The 17,317-nt window shown below is 43.7% G+C and overlaps 1 protein-coding gene across 13 annotated transcripts in view; it reads left to right on the plus strand.

The window, feature by feature from the left end:
• The window catches only part of SLC8A1 (solute carrier family 8 member A1), a 309,346-nt gene that overhangs the window by 106,679 nt on the left and 185,350 nt on the right, over positions 1-17,317 (plus strand). The gene's annotated exons all lie outside the window — the stretch shown is intronic.

Genomic DNA, 17,317 nt, shown 5'->3' on the forward strand with positions numbered 1-17,317 from the left:
AGCCTAGGACTTGCCGATCAGAAGGTTGGTGGTTCGAATCCCCGCGACCGGGTGAGCTCCCGTTGCTCGGTCCCTGCTCCTGCCCACCTAGCAGTTCGAAAGCATGTCAAAGTGCAAGTAGATAAATAGGTACCACTCCAGCGGGAAGGTAAACAGTGTTTCTGTGCGCTGCTCTGGTTTGCCAGAATCTGCTTAGTCATTCTGGCCACATGACTCGGAAGCTGTACGCCGGCTCCCTCAGCCAATAAAGCGAGATAAGCGCCGCAACCCCAGAGTCGGCCATGACTGGACCTAATGGTCAGGGGTCCCTTTACCTTTACTTAGCTCTCTGGGGGTCACTATGGCATTCTAACACGCAGGGAAGTTTCCTTACATTGAACATTACTGTGTCCTCTGAGAATATGCTCACTCCCTCTTAAAGGTGATTCTTCATCCTCCTATAACAGTCTTTCCCCAAAGCGGTGACCTCCAGGTATTTTGGACCAGAATTCCCATCAGCCTCAGCCACCATGCACCAGTTTAAGGAATGTTGTTAAAGGTTCGTTGTTCTGAGAGTAGCAAACGAGTGGCCCTTTCCTTTCCTTTCCTTTTTCCTTTTAAAATAAACTCCAACGTCCGCTGAGGTGGCATTTAAGAAACACACAGCTACGTTTTAGCACCAGAGCAGCTTACACAGCCTGCGTAGCAAGGAGGGAGTAGCGAGATTGCTGTAGCATTTGAAGGAATATTGTTATCTCTCTGATATAACATGACAGGTGTTTTGTTTAACCTGACGGTGGTTGTAGATGTGTTGAGCCTTGGAGCTTAGAGATGGCACACATATTAACTCAGCATCTTGGCTGCATTAAGGCAATTCAAACAGTCTGCATAGCGCCAGGTAGTTAACATGAAGCCATCAAGCTCCTCTTTTCTAGAACCCTGAAAAATGGAACTGCCTGACCCAATAACCTTTTGTACTTTATATTGTCTCCTCTTTATTGTTTACTGTATCTGTAGCTTTAGTTCTGAAGTGGTATGAAAAGCTGCAAATAAATAAATAAATATATGTTGGTGTTTGCTGGTTTTGTGCCAGAACTTGAAGGCTTTCTCTTTCAGGCAGCTTTTAATTCTGTTACTATTTAAGTGCTAATTATTTTTTACTGGCTGGTTTTCTCAGTTTATCTTACGCTGTTTGTGGTTATCGTTGTGTTATTCATTATTATAATTTTAATGCTGTGGATTATGTTTGTTTCTAATTCTGTCTGTTGGTTGGAGTCTGTTAGCTATTTCAAGTGCCCCCGTAAGGAGATGGGAGAGTGGGACAAAACATTTTAATATAAATTTTAAACGCTGTTTTTCATTTCAAAGCAAGCCGGGATAAAAGATGGAGGAGTTTTGACACTGCTGCTCACAGTTTGCAACTCGGCGTGCAATGAGAACTTACTTAATTGCTTAAATAATTGACACAAAGAGAAGGTTGTTAGAATGTTTTTAATAAAATCATATACAGAGAAATCTCAGAGAAATTAATTGAACATGTTACTAACTTATTTTTAAATGAATTCTGTGGCTTGTAAATAAGAGCTTGGTAAACAGCCCTGGAGAGTAAAGTCTCCTCTCTCCACAACACTGGGAAAGATGTATGCTGGGTTGTTGTTTTTTTAAAAAAGGAAGAAGGCAGTTTGGCCTAGGAGGGCGCTTGAGGCCAGACAGGATCCTTGGAATGACCTTAGTCTGACCTCTGCATAATACATTCAGAGCATTTCAGCAAATTCAAGCATTAAACTGAGCATTAAAGTGCCTATTGTTGCTACAGCAGGGGCTGGACAGTTTTGTTCTACTGTGTGGAGAACATAAGAAACACATGCGCTAGACGGATGGGGATAATTTGTGTATTTAAATCACCTGGCATGGTTTATCCTACAGCAAAAAAAGAAAAGTGGAGGTGCTAGTGTGACTTACAGATCTCAATGATAAGACATTCCCTGGCTCCACGATATAAATGACATGAGACGAAAGGGAAAAAGCATTGGGATGGAAGAGGAAAAAGCAAAAAAAAATATATCCTGTGATGCTGCCTGTTAAGAGGGACTCCCAAACCTCAGGGTAACCCAAACTGTATTATGAAGACCTGACTTCTAACTCCTTGTAAAAGATCCAAAACAAGCAAATACCTCTCCTGGTATGTCCTACGGAGGACCTTACGGTCTTCAAACAAAAACATCTTGGAGGTCCTGGGCCACAGGGAGGTTAGGCTGGCCTCAATCAGAGCCAGGGCTTTTTCGGCTGTGGCCCCGATCTGGTGGAACACTCTGTCACAAGAGACTAGGGCCCTGCGGGACTTGACATCTTTCCACAGGACCTGCAAGACAGAGCTGTTCCACCAGGCCTTTGGCCAAGGCACAGTCTGACCCCCTCCTTTGGTAATCCTCATAGAACTCTAGCCCAACGGTTGCCATTAATTTGATTTTGAATTGATTTTAGAATGAATTGATTTTAGAATGCTGTGTTACTTTTATTGTTGTTAGCCGCTCTGAGCCCAGCTTCGGCTGGGGAGGGCGGGATATAAATAAAAAATTATTATTATTATTATTAATGCTGTTTCTAATCATTTGAAGGATAAGGATCTATGAAGGTCACCGAAACCTAGTTGGCTGGAAATGATATGCAAGCTACCACTTTGGCTTCAGGGATTCTAGCCTCAGTGGCTAGAAGCTTGATTTCTTCTAAAATGTAAACTGAGATTCTGAGCTCTGTACCAATTGCATGCTTCCCCCCCCCACACACACCTCCATGCACTTGCATGGAATACATATAGCCATGACTATGGCATAAATAATTTGAAGCCTCAACTGTCCGATGCTGGAGCTTTCTGTAGCCCTTCATTAAGCTGTCATGAAAGCTGGAGGCTATCATGCATTTCCAGGATGTTGTCCATGCTCCCTTATGATACAAGTTCTTACAGTCAGAAGACTAAAAAGCAGAAACTCTCCAGCTGCTAATCCCCTGCCCCTCAGTCTGCTCCTGGCTCATTGTTTATACATGATACATTTAACTTTGGGTAGCCTCTCTCGTGCAACATTGCAGCCTAAAGCCATTACCTCCAGCAGTTCTGTTGCTGTTTGAAGACAGCTGTCCCCTTGCAGGTAAAAGCAGAGTTGGGTGGTTTGTGTTTGGAAACAACTCGGGAAATAAAGACAAGTCAAGAAATTGGGGGGCAGGGGAGGAATAGAATTCACACTTAATACAAAACATCCTGCCGAAAGCTTAGCTGGAAACATTTGCTCCCAAAATAAACTTGGCATGGAAAGCAAGGCAAGCTTATTTGGCTCGCTTTAATTTAAGGGAGGATTGCAGTATAAATGCCTTGTAGTTGCAGATGCTTTTGTAATCCTTTATTACCCACAGCAGTGTGTTGTGGATGGAGATCAGCGTTACATTAAACACACAGCCCCTGAGTGTTGGAGAGGGCTTGCTAATTCCTCTTGCTGACGTTGGCTGTTTGGTTTCAACAGAGCCGATGCGCTGGAACGCATTTGAGCCGAGTCACACAACCCCCTCAAAAGTCTGGTTGCCGCCAAAATACTCAGCCCGCGCTGAGTTTCCAGCTCAGCGGCATATGCTGAGAAAGGTTGTGCTGTTGGTACAATTGCTTTCGGCCACGAGCAATAGTCCCGCTGCCCCTAATTTAAGGGAAAGGCTGTTGCTCAGTGGTAGAGCACATGTTTTGTAATGGGGCAGGAGAGCTGAAAATGATGCCAATATATTTCACATCTGGCAACCAATGTGCCCCTTTGGGTTTCAGATAGTACATGGGTAGACAAGTCTGAAAAGCCCAGGGCACAAATTTTCACAGCCGTCTAGCAGCTATGGTGGCTTATTTATCAGAAGTAATGTATTTAGCATTAACGCTGGAAGTTCATACTCAATTCTGACCAAACTAAGCCTCCTAGAGCAAAATATACACCCCCTCTAGTTGGGACAGCAGGTTAATATCAATGACCCAACATTCGTTTTCAAGTCCCAGTTGACAAAAATGGCTGTAAAAAAACTCTTTCAGACTCTGGTTTCTAACCTTGCAGAGGAATGAAGACTAATGTTTTTAGTGTAATTCTTCCTCCCCACCTTATAAAAGAAACGAAACAAAAAAACCTGAAGGTCTTCATTAGTGCTGCAGGCAAGCAGGAGTTGCTCTTCTGCAATGCAAATAAGTTATGTATGAGCTTGCATGCTCTGGTCTAATTAAGAGATGCTTTAATTACACTGAAGGTTCCTGAATGATTTAGCAATCAGTTAATATTGCTGTGTAACTGTAGGCTCTGTTCTGCAACTGGAGTTGAGTTGGAAAGGGACAGCACCCTGTCACTTAGGTCTTGACACAAAGTGCAATTCAAAGGACCTTAGTATGTGTGTTTGCCGTTTCGATGATCTTTCACTTTACCCAGATTCTTCCAAGTTATATACATGGGCTTCTGAGGTAGGTTAGCATGAGAGAACTACCTTGCGGAAAGACTGTAACTCAGTTATGGGACTGCAAAAGTTCCCGGGTTCAATTCATGGTGCCTCCAGGCAAGTCAGAACAGAGATGGGGGAGCAAGGGAGCAATTGGCATGAGATTACGATTTTGACAGGGCATATACCCCGAGTCCCCCTCAGGCAAACGGGGACCCTTTGGTAAAGATTACTGATATTGTAAAGAGAGTCAGGGGGGAATCCCTTTGGCAGAAGATACCAATATTTTAAAGAAGATGCATAAAAGGTTGATGCAGATAATATACAGATAAGTAAATACAGAGAGGGGGCCTACATTTCCTATCTGGCCTGGGCCTAGTACTAGTCTTGCATGGCCTTGCCTCCAGATAGGGCTGAAAAACACTTCTACCTGGAGAGCCATTGCCAGTCAGTGTTGATAATATAGCTCAATAGGCCGGTGGTCTGACTTGGTATAAGGCAGCGGCCTACATTCCTGGATACGGCAGCAACCAGTGGTTTGCAGAGTTTAGAACCTGGGCCGCTTAAACTGACACCTATCACCCTATCCCAGTGGTTTTCAAAGTGTGCTCTAAAGGCCACAAACAGTCTCCATGACGCCTAAACCACAGTGATATGATCCTTGAAGAATCACAGTGGTAGTGTAGGATCCCTCAGAAGTTTATCAGGATTTCTTCAGCCGATAGAGTTGCCTGAGACACAACTTGTCTGGCCTCACTGCTCTTCCCTGGGAATGTGGAGCCGCAGGTGCATTTTAGGACATGATCTGAGTTCACATAGGGCACTGGGGTGGCCTAACAGGCATAGCCGGATTCCAGAGCCCCATGTAGACTGTCTTGTGTACATCCTGGGGGTTCTGTTCATGTACGAAGATTACATGGCAGATGATTCAATTAGGAAAGAGTTTCCAGCATGCAGAAAATTTCAAAATCTCCATAATAGGAAACTATGCCAGTGGAAGTTTCCATCACATACTGGAAAGCCTGGGAGAATGGCAGTGCACGGTGACGTTTTTACCTGGCTTGGACCCCTTAGGGCTGAACTGGATGCTCCCAAAGCTTTGTTTCCACCACCCCACAAGATAAAACAAACCTGAGTTGTGATGGGGAGAATGCAGGGGGAAATCACCTTCAAGGACGGGTGCTTTACCCTTCTACAGCTGCCAGCTGTTCCCTTACTACTCCCTGGTCTCCCCCATAATCCTGCTCCGCAAGCCAGGTTTATTTCCAGTTTCAGAGCCTGGCTTGGGGAGGGGGTGGTATTTGAAACAGGCAGTGTATTTGCTGATTCTTTCTGGTTGATATCTTCCTTGCATTGCATCGCAGGGGCACTCAGTGCACAGAGTCAAACTATGGTAGATGCAATGGCGGCCACTGAGTTGGGTGGCTTTGAAACAAACAGGTTTGGACAAATTCATAGAGGATAAGAGAATCCATGCCCACTATGATTGTATACTTCCTTCTGTATTGGTGTGTCTCTGAATATCAGTTGCTGGGGAGCACAGCTAGGGAGAATGCTGTTAAGATCACCTCTTGTGTATGGGGATTTGGTTGACCACTGTGAGGACAGGATGTTGGACTATGCTGGGTCTTTTGTCTGATACAGCCAGCCAGTTTTTCTCCTGTGCTTACTGAGGACCCCATTCTGCTCTTAGACACAGAACATACACACAATGCAAGAGATATATCAACCCTCATCACCAGACATTCACAGCAGTTCCTCAACCATATATAGCCAAAGTATCAATTCACACAGAGTTGAACATTATTTTCTGTTTAGAGTAGGCTCTGGAGAAGGAGCATTTCTTATAAATATTTCTCCTGTCCAGTAGCAACCCTCACTTTTATCCTCTTGGAAGCATTTGCTGGGATTACATTTTCCCAGAATAAATAAGACAGATAGGTTTAAATAAGATCGTTGTCTGATAATAACTTGCTTTGAAATTACACCCTTCACTTGCCCCAAACTGGGGAAGCAAAATCCTGTTCTATGCTAAATGTAAACAAAAAGTGAATCCAAAATCACAGCCTGTACCTGAATGCAAATATCTTGGTGCCTGGAACGTTGCTAGCCTGAACAGGCCATGTAATATCCTCTGCTTTGCTGTGGAATAAAACGCAAAGTGCCACACTGTTCAAGAAATCTTTACAATCTTAAGAGAAGCATCTTCAAGCAGTATCAGAGATGCTTCCTGAAAACACAAAGGACGGGTCAGATTTTTGCCCTTACCTCTCATGCTATTATCCAAGAATCTATTTGTTTTGTCAAAGCCAAGGTTAGATGGTGCGTTAGGGTGTTTTTTTTAAAAAAAAACTTTGCTTTGACAAAACAAAATGCATTTAGCTTGATACTCCACTCATCTCTTTTCAACCATAGTTTAGTGTGTTGGGGCATTTAACTCTGCTTGAAAGGAGATGAGTGGGGCATCATGTTAAAGCACAAAACACACAGTGTTGCGGGAGGAGGGGGGAGTTTGGCAGTAGCCCTCCACACACATATATAAATCTATCCCAGAGGCTGGAAAAAAATGAAATAAAACCTGCAGCTTTTTAGACGGCAGATTGTTGAAATGAGCCATGCATCTCTCTTCTCCGAGGCTTGTGAAATGTTCCTTAAAAATATAAATAAACCAACTGTCAGCATGCTAGGCCTAGGGACTGATTGGGCTGTGAATGGGAAGAGGCTGAGAGATGGAGGAAGGTAACACTACCCGTATAGTATTTAACTGCTAACACTGTGCATGTGAATGGGGTTTGCTTGGAGAAGAGAAAACAGGAATGGATACAGAGCAGGTATTACCAAAACAAAACAAAATAAAAACTTCATATACAGTGGTACCTCGGGTTAAGAACTTAATTCGTTCTGGAGGTCCGTTCTTAATCTGTAACTGTTCTTAACCTGAAGTACCACTTTAGCTAATAGCTCCTCCCGCTGCTGCCGCGCCACTGCTGCGCGATTTCTGTTCTCATCCTGAAGCAAAGTTCTTAACCCGAGGTACTATTTCTGGGTTAGCGGAGTCTGTAACCTGAAGCGTCTGTAACCTGAAGCATCTGTAACCCGAGGTACCACTGTATAAACATGTGTACGTTTTCAATGGTTTTCTCAGGGCCACGTAGTCTGACTGAAGCATCTGTCTCAAGAAGCAAAACAAAAATCATAGGCTGAAACAGCATGCCCTAGAAAATTCCAGAAAGGCACTCCAGGCAGGAGGGAGAGAAGCAGGCAACTGCATTGGCAAGAAGAAGAATTGCTGACACAAACTTTATATAGGGTAGGAAAGGCAGTGACCCATCTCAGTGGGGAAGCATGGAGCAAAGCTAGAAGACTCCCAAGGGCAGGGCAGTTGTATGCAGAGATGCAATTACCTAAGGACCAAATAGCCAGCCCTGCATGTCATTGGAGTTGATCCTTGACAAATGAAAAATGCCCCATTTTTCGATAGGCCTCAAACAACCCCACCATCACCACCTTTCAGCTTACGTGTTTTATCTTAACTTCCCCTAAATGTCTTCTCTTGATATTTTGAAATTCTCCAGGGAAGTGGAAACTTGTTCTCCCACCACTACCTTCGCAGTCTTTCCTTTCTTTCCGTTTTGAAAACTGCCCACCCTTGCTCCAGCCACCCACAGCTGTTTACACTGACGAAATATGAATGAAATCCTTAGAAGCTGAGATCGGTCTGAAACTCTCCTACAGGGGGCTTATTTCTTTTTAATTGATGGATGCTCTGAACCACACTATGCTATCTCCCGGGGGGGGGGGAGAGCAAATCTTCTTTAGCCAGGGGTGGGGGGCAGGAGAAGCATATCCAAATGTTTCTTGCGTTTATAGTAAGCTGCAAGCTTTCCTGATAAGGACTCCTTTAGAATTTATTTTAAATGAAAGCGATGAGCATGACATGCTTCTAGTTAGGTTCTTAACAAAAACAACATAGTCTTATAAATACCGTTGCTATTAATAAACACCAGGGAAAATCAGAAGCCACTCTACACAACATCTTTCATCATTCCTTTGTCTAAGTTCTTCATTATGCCCATGGAGGTCCATAAAGTTTGTGGTAAGAGGGGGCGGGGAATGGTGGGTTTGTGGTCCATTTTTCCAGCAGTGCTGTTCTTCCTGTGCTGGCACCTTTCCTTTCACCGAGGGCCACAGGTTGCTAGCGACTAGGGCAGCCTCCCCCAATCTGGAGGCCTCCGGACGTTTTGGACTACAACTCCCATCAGCCACAGCAAACATGGCCAATGATGTTGGGGATGTTGGTTCTTGTGGCCCAGAACATCTGGAGGGCACCACATTGGGGAAGGAAGACTGGCCCAAATATCAGGGACAACGGGACCTCTGGCTTGCAACATTTGGCTGGCCACAGGTTACCATCTTTGGTGTAAGGCCACAGAGCACTGGGAGAGCAGAGAAGCAGGGCCATTCCATCACCTCTGCTGAGAGACCAGGTCCCTTTGACCCTCCCTCAGTTGTCACCTAGCAGCAGCCATTCTTACTGGGCCACCTGAACTTTTTCTGTTCCAGCCAATCATTATAAGAACTAGCCCTGAGCTTTGTCCTCCCTCTCCCCATCCATTTTTCCGTGTGTGTCATGGAATGTAAACCTGAGGGCAGGGACCGTCTTATTATTGATCTTGCAAGCTGCCCTGAGAGCCTTGGAGTAAAAACACAGGTGGGTAAATCAGTTACAGCATACACAAATAAGATGTGGTTCTGTTTTCCTTTTGCTTTATGGGGAGTAGAAAGTTCACCTGTAAGAGTTTGCTGAGGGGCAGCAGCAGAAACATGCAGTGGTTTTCTGTATTTGTCCACACCTGGCCTTAGTGTGAGATAACAGTCTGCGGTGGTTGTTAAGCATCAGATTTAGTCATCAGGCATGAGAGACTCACATGAGCGGTTGCTGATTCTTCTTCTAGGAAGGGCTGTAGTTGCTTATAGATTTGGGAAGAGAAAATGGTGGTGGTTTAGAACCTGACATCACACACTTAAGCGTGTTGTGTATATGTTATGGAATACAGAACTGAAGTGGAATGCAGCAGACTCCTGTTACAGTGACATACCAAATAATGAATAAGCTCAGATCCTATCAGTACTGTAGAATATCTCGATTTAAAATACGATATATTCTCAGCAAAGCGTGGTGCCATTTGTGGGAAGGTTATTACAGCTAGAAGTTACAAGGTTTGCTCTGGGGAAATACTGGGAAGGCAACGACATTCTTGCGTTTCTTACTCATCACATTTCTTTCCATGGAGGACCTGGGAATATAGGAATATGCCTTTTGTTTAGGAATAGGGCAGACAGTTGACTTAGGTCTCATTTGAAGCCACATCTATCAGATTCGCATTTTGCGAAACAACATGTGAACCAAAACACAGCTTATCTGAAAATTCACACATATCTGAATTTTTCAACACACATTGCCCAGCAGTGTTTTAAAACTATGCACATATTAGAGGAAAGTGTGCAAAAAAATGAATATATTGGTGAAAACAACATACACAAATACATTATATTAGGGGAAATTGCTTCCAAAAATGTGTACATTAGTCAAAACCACATACAAAAATGTGTTTATGAAGAGAATATGCTGATGAACTTCCATGAGGTGCCTGTTTTTTTAAAAAATTCAAAATGTGGAGAATTTAATTTAAGATTGGAAGATGAGAAAGCAAGGGATTGACAGATCCTTCCATCCTTGCTTCTATCAAGTAAGACCATTGGTCCACATAGCTCAGCACTCTCCCCAAGGTTTCTTATTATAGACTTTCCTGGTTTTACCTGAAGATGCCCAGGGTTCAACCTGGATCTTCTACATACAAAGCAAGTGCTCTGTCACTAAACTATGGCTCTTTCCCAGCGTGTAAATATGAAGACACATTTATCAGCGGGAGAGCTTTAAGCATAGGCCTGTTTCTTTCATTGCAGTCAGTGAGATTTTTAACATTCTGAACTTGGATTGGATGTTTGCAGTACTACACAATTGCTTGTTTGCAGCAAACAGGCATTTTACAGGAGCACATGCTGTTGTTTAAAACAGCCTGCAGCTAACTTGTCTGCCTCTGCCTGTGTTCCAAAGCGACCATTGTTTGGCATGTTAGTATATGAGTAGGCATTGTAACTCGCAAACATAGATCAGCATTAACCCAACGGCACTGGACAGATGGGAACAGTTGCAAACAAAACAAACAAGTGAACCTTTTCAGAAGTCAAACAGCCAGGGCTGTAATCAAAGTCCCAGCTGAAAAGAGAGCATATGAACTGCACCTCCTGGGCTGGAGCAGCCACCTTGCCTCATCTCCCATCGCCTTTTCCTCCCTGCAGGCAGTATGCCTGTTCTGAGTAGATAAAAGGAAGAAGAACCACTTCCCTCCTATGCACTGGTTGCTAGGTGTATATTCCACGGTTCTGTGCCCAAAAAAAAGTGAAGTCAGTTTGGTTGGCAAAACTCAGCATCCTGACAATCTTGGTGCTCAATTGCGTTATGCCAAGAATGCAAAAATACACTCATTTCTGTGCACGCTTTCTCTCGCGTTGTCTCTTAGAAAGTTAGCATTTATTTGCCCAGGTTTAAGCAACCCTGCCAACTTCTATAGAATCACGGCTCAAGGCTGTAGCTTCCTTGTTAACTGTGTTTACTTCGCTGGCACAAAATTCCAGCGCAAGGAAGGTTTGCAGTGAGCTTGCTACCACAGTTTGCAACTGCTGCCATTTGTAGGAGTCATTAAATGTGCCTCTTCATCAGGCTGAATGGGGCATATGCTGTGGCATCTGTTGTGCTCATGCACTCAGCCCAAACACTCTTGGACTCCCTTCAAGTTAAAAAAATTTTAAAAATACACGCCTGCACAGCATGCGATCCACCAAGCTGGATAGATGTATCCAGGAGGGCTGGGCGAATCTTTCCATTTTGATTTCTCTTGAGTTCTCATTTTTTCCCAATCTTAAGTTTGCGGTATATATTTTCAAGTCCCAGTGAAAATTCATCAGCCCTGCTCCCTTTCCCTGTGGCCCAGTATCCTGTAGCAGTTGGTCATTAATCTGAGAAAGAACGGCTTGCAATAATTTCTCCCTCCAAGTAAACTTCGTTTCTTGCCAAATTGTGTATTTATTTCAGTGTCGTTACCATTTCTTCCTGGAGCGGTTTCAAAACTTCAGTCACATTTTAATGATTATTTGACTTCAGTGCACTGTGTCTTTTCAGATACGTCTTAAATTTCTTTGTGACTGTGTGTGTGTGTGTGTGTGTGTGTGTGTACTAAGTTTACTGTACATTGGTGGATATATTTTTGTGGTGTAAAGAATTTTGTGTTTTACTTTCCTTCAGTCATTTGCCTTGGTGATTTGAAATGGGCTCTGCGAAGACAACCTGGGGACACAGACTTCACCTTTCTCCCTCCTTTATTTGTTCTGCTTATGCCTTATTCCACTGTGGTTTATGGGAGCAGGCTTGAATATATTTCCATCAAGCCGTATTTGAACAGGCATTATGGAGATGAATTATATCAGTACGAAACTGACATTTTCAGTGAGAACATGGAAATATGTTCCATATGAAACATATGTTCAGTGAAAATTTCACAGGCTTGGCAAACAGCAAGCTACACCCTGCCTTTCTCCTCCAGAAAACTTTCTTCTGTTCGTCGTGTCACTAGATGTTTCTTTCAGCCACGGTTGCATCATTACATTTCCTGGTTTTGTCAGCAATTTTCCAAGAAAGGAAAGAATCCCATTTGCTTCCTGAGTGAGTGCATAATGCAACAGATAATAATGAATAGCAATGAATTGGTTCTTGGCTCCATCCATACACACGAGGGAGGTTTTAGTAGGAATAGAGGAAATTCCAAGGTTGGCAAAAAAATACCAAAGAACAACAATCCCTAACCATTTAGGAAAAAATATCCTAAATGGGGGATTCCAGTCATGCTCAATAGACATGGAAATAACCAAGACATGGGGGAGAAGAAGAGAAAATAGAGATGGAAAGCAGGGAGACTATCCCAGAAGAGGATGTGACTGACTAGAACTCTGAACAGGAGCAATGTTTTCTTGCAGATCCCACATATGAAACATAATAATAATAATAATAATAATAATAATAATTATTATTATTATTATTATTTCATCATGTGGTGTTAACACGAGAGCCTTCTCTGTGGCTGCTCCCACATTGTGGAATTCTCTCTCAAGAGAGTTTAGATTGGCTCCCTCTTTGTTATCTTTCCACCAGCGGGAAAATACCTTCCTATTTGAAAACTAGGAAGCAGAGGATGTTGTCAGTTGGGCTGCTATCAGGGTAAATCAGTATTTTAATGCTGAGTTCTAAATGTGTTTTTGTTGTATTTTAACTATTGCTTTTAACTAGTTTATTTTTATCACCTTGTCTTTATAACAATGTTTTCAAAATTGTTGAAAGCTTCAGTTGAAAGAAGAAATTGGAGTAATTATTATTATTATTATTATTATTATTATTATTATTATTTACCCTGCCCATCTGACTGGGTTTCCCCAGCCACTCTGGGCAGCTCACAGCATATATCTGAACATAATAAAACATCAGACATTAAAAACTTCCTGATACAGGGCTGCCTTCAGATGTACACTGCCTTCCTCCTTTCTGCCAGAGGGATAGCTCTGCTGGTTTAGAAGCCTTTCCACCAGTGTGAGCTTCCTGGGCAGAACTAAAGTTACTATAGCAGTTTATGCACTTGGTGAGGATTGCTATTCAAGACATGTCCCCTGAAGAGGCATTATTACGAAACGCATAGGGCCTAAAATAAATCTTTCTCCAAGCACTTGGAGTTCCTTCCTCCCTCTCCATTTTCCTGTCGGTGCTTTTGATGTTTTCTAGCCATTATACTGCAGGCAGGGGCAAATGCTGGATCCTACCCGGTGCATTTTCTGTTGTTGGTATTTTAAACCAGTTAATAATCATTTCCAGATTCAGGAAGAGCCGTCATTTCAGCCCAGATTTTTGCCTGTTCAATGGAACGGCATGAGATTTGACAGGGTCACTAGGCTTTTGGAAGGAGATGTGAAATGTTTTTTAGTTAACTTTGGGCGTGGGTGAAATAAGATAAAGAATGAAATGTGTTTTAATCAGTTGCCCTCCCAGCCTGGAAAATCTATAAAAGCATGGGTGCATAAATGTTAATGAAAAGGATGACCCCTGGAACAGTAGGGAACCCAAAAGGTCTACAGATCATCTTTCCTGCTGCAAATGGCTTTCTCACTGACCCAACTGCTCTCCCTGCTTCTCTCAAATCTTCTGCAACAATTATAACGTCTTGTAATGTGAGTTCTTTTTATACCGAATGAATTAGCATTTCAGGGAAGATTGATGCCTTCTACTTTCTCCAGTCCCAGAGAAAAGATGGGTGTCTGTCTCGTTCGTACCACAGTGGGTTATAATTATAATTATAAAGGAGGGAAGAGCTAATTTCCTGTATTCTAGAAATGGTTTTGATGTGACACTCTTCTGTTATTTGTCTGAGTAAGAGACCAAGACATAAGAGCAGCACCTGCTCTGCATTGCTGATATCTTCCATGTTAGCAATGCATTTGTCTTTTTTTTTATAAGATATTTATTAAAGTTTTAAAGATTTATATAAAATAGAAAAAACAAAAGAACAAACAGAAACAACAAAAATACATACAAAACACATGCAACAACAAATATAATTTCAATCCCCTATATTCATAAAACTTACTTTCCCGACCTCCTCATACCTCCCCTCTCTGTATTCCAATCTCTAATTAGTTCAATTCAGCAAATCCTTCCCCTAATTTCTATATAGTTTTTGGCCTTTCTTTTCTTAATTACATAATCATTACAGCTAGAAACCCCTTAATTTCAAAATCAACATCGTTCTAACATTCAATAATTTTGCAATGTTTCTTAAGATAGTCCTTAAATTTCTTCCAATCTTCTTCCGCCGTCTCTTTTCCCTGGTCTCGGATTCTGCCGGTCATTTCTGCCAGTCCCATATAATCTATTACCTTCATCTGCCATTCTTCCACGGTGGGTAGATCTTCTGTCTTCCAATACTTTGCGATGAGTATTCTTGCTGCTGTTGTAGCATACATAAAAAATGTTCTGTCCTTCTTTGACACCAATTGGCCGACCATACCCAGGAGAAAGGCCTCTGGTTTCTTCAAAAAGGTATATTTAAATACCTTTTTCATTTCATTATAAATCACTTCCCAGAAAGCCTTAATCCTTGGGCATGTCCACCAAAGGTGAAAGAATGTACCTTTAGTCTCTTTACATTTCCAACACTTATTATCAGGCAAGTGGTAAATTTTTGCGAGCTTGACTGGGGTCATGTACCACCTGTAAATCAGCAATGCATTTGTCAGGGGAAGGGTTTTAGCTCAGTCTTAGAGCATCTGCCTTGTATGCGCAAGGTCCCAGGTTCGAATCCAGGTAAGGCTGGGAGAGGCTACCTGCCTGCAACCTTGGAGAGCTGCTGCCAGTCAGTGTAAACAGTTCTGAGCTAGATAGACGAAGAAGAAGAGGAAGAAGAGTTTGGATTTGATATCCCACTTTATCACTACCCAAAGGAGTCTCAAAGCAATTAACAATCTCCGTTCCCTTCCTCCCCCACAACAAACACTCTGTGAGGTGAGTGGGGCTGAGAGACTTCAGAGAGAAGTGTGACTAGCCCAAGGTCACCCAGCAGCTGCATGTGGAGGAGTGGGGAATCGAACCCGGTTCACCAGATTATGAGTCCACCGCTCTTAACCACTACACCACACTGGCTCAATATAAGGTGGCTTCCTCTGTTTCCTACCTCTTTCTTTTCTTCTAAGGCACAATGTCAAGGCTGCTTTTCTCCATGTATCACTTCCATCCTGCACAGAAGTAGGGCCCAAATGCTGCTTTTCTTCTCAAAAGACTGATAACTGCATGACAGGTGCAGCCATACATTACAGCTTCCCTCTAGAATATCAAAACAGCCAGTATCTATAATATATCTGACAATGACACATCGTTGTGTTATGGCCAGAGGTTGGTTCTTTTCATCACACGGAATGGAAGGAATTCTCTGCCACCTTTCCAATATGGTGGAACTTGCTATTTGATGGGGGCAATGAGCACTTCATTAACGAGCAGCTGGCTTCAGAAGGGAGTACAAAGAATCTCAAATATGGTGGCTACAGGGAGGCGCGGCTTCATGTGCCTGGCCTCCTGGCAGCGGTGTCACTACTAATTACCGAGAGGGAGAGGGACACAGTGGCAGGGAAGCTGGCACTGTGCAGATGCACCAGCAGAGCCAATCCAACACTCCAATTGGTGCACTGCGCTGACCTACTGATGCCTTAGTATAATGCTAAGGAGCCAAACAGGGAACTGTTAACCCAGCAAGGGTTACCCAGCACTGGCCTCCCCACTGAAGTGCCCCTCTCCCAGTCAGCGGAAGCATGGCAGCAGCCCTCCTTGCTGGCAGCTCCTGTGCCCTCAGCATACGTGGGGTTTATACCTTACTGTATAACATAGTGACTGAGAACAGTAATCCTGAGCTGGCTTGAAAGTGGATACACTTTCCGGTTTTGTCTTTCCTTTTCCTAATATTTATTTAGGGGCTAGCGCTGTTTGCAATGTTCCGCCTTTACTCTTGTCATCAAGTAGATTGTTATTAAGGTTCTCTGAGGGCTAGTTCAACAGGTACCCAGCATGTAGTTCGAAATCGCAGTGGGCCCTGGGTACGTGTTTCTCCTTCCACCACTGTACAGACAGCCTTTCACGTGAACTGGAGCCTAAGTAGAGCACCAATGCTTATGCAAGCAGGGACAGTCTGAGTGATTATTTTGCCACAGACAGATTGCATAGGCAGCCAGACACAGTTGCGTAGGTCTCAGTTTATGTCCATGACCAGCACCTAATGAGGGAGCTGTAGCAGGAACTGAGCCAAAATGTTCTGGAGATGAACAAGTGAGCTGAATGCTAAAGGAACTCAGCAAGGGCCCAGAGGAGACCAAGAGGCTAATACCCTCACTGGCAACTCTTCATCTTCCTGGCCATCTGCTGAACCATCGTTCTGCTATCTTCCGTTGAGTAGGCCCTTGTGCCCAAGGAGATGCTCAGAAATAGAGCTGTCTAGCCGTCCTATGCCAACTCTAGGCTCCTAACCAGGCAGAGGAGGCTGGTCCACCAGGGAAAGTGGGGCATTGCTCCACCAGATGCTCTACAGACAGCCACCTGCCTGCCTTCTTTCTTACAAGCAGTCCAGGTGGTAGCACACCCTTTCAGCTTCCTCCTCCTTAGTCTCAGTGTTGACCCTTGTAGAACTCAGAAGGGAGGAAGATGGAGACAAATCTAGAATTAGTTGCCCCTGCATAGCATTGGTTCTGGCTCCACCTGCTGTTGGTCTCCCTGCCTTCTGCCCTTCCAGGGCCAATGGTCACCAGCCATCACTGGTATGCTGTTGCCTTTATTCTGGATGCTCCATTAGAAGATAAGGAGAGCCTGCTGGGTCAGGCCAATGTCCCATCTAGTCCAGCATCCTGTTCTCACAGTGGCCAACCAGATGCCTGTGGGAAACCCACAAGCAGGACCAGAGCCCAAGAGCACTCTCCCCTCCTGTGGTTTCCAGGAACTGGCATTCAGAAGAACCCTGCCTCTGAGAATCAGGGAACAAGGCAGGACTCAGACTGTGATTGGATGGGTTATTGGAGAGCCTCAGCTAAGACACAAGCTGCCTTGGGACTCAAGTGGTTTTTTTCTTGGTCCTCACTCTTACTGGGGCTCTCTTCAGAGTTCCATGCCTCTCTCTCAGAGGAGGTATTCCCAGAGTCTGGGTTGCACAGGTTCCTGGCAATCTAACTTAAATTTCTTCATATAGTG

The sequence above is a fragment of the Podarcis raffonei genome, chromosome 3 (assembly GCF_027172205.1).
Source record: "Podarcis raffonei isolate rPodRaf1 chromosome 3, rPodRaf1.pri, whole genome shotgun sequence".
NCBI lineage: Eukaryota > Metazoa > Chordata > Lepidosauria > Squamata > Lacertidae > Podarcis > Podarcis raffonei.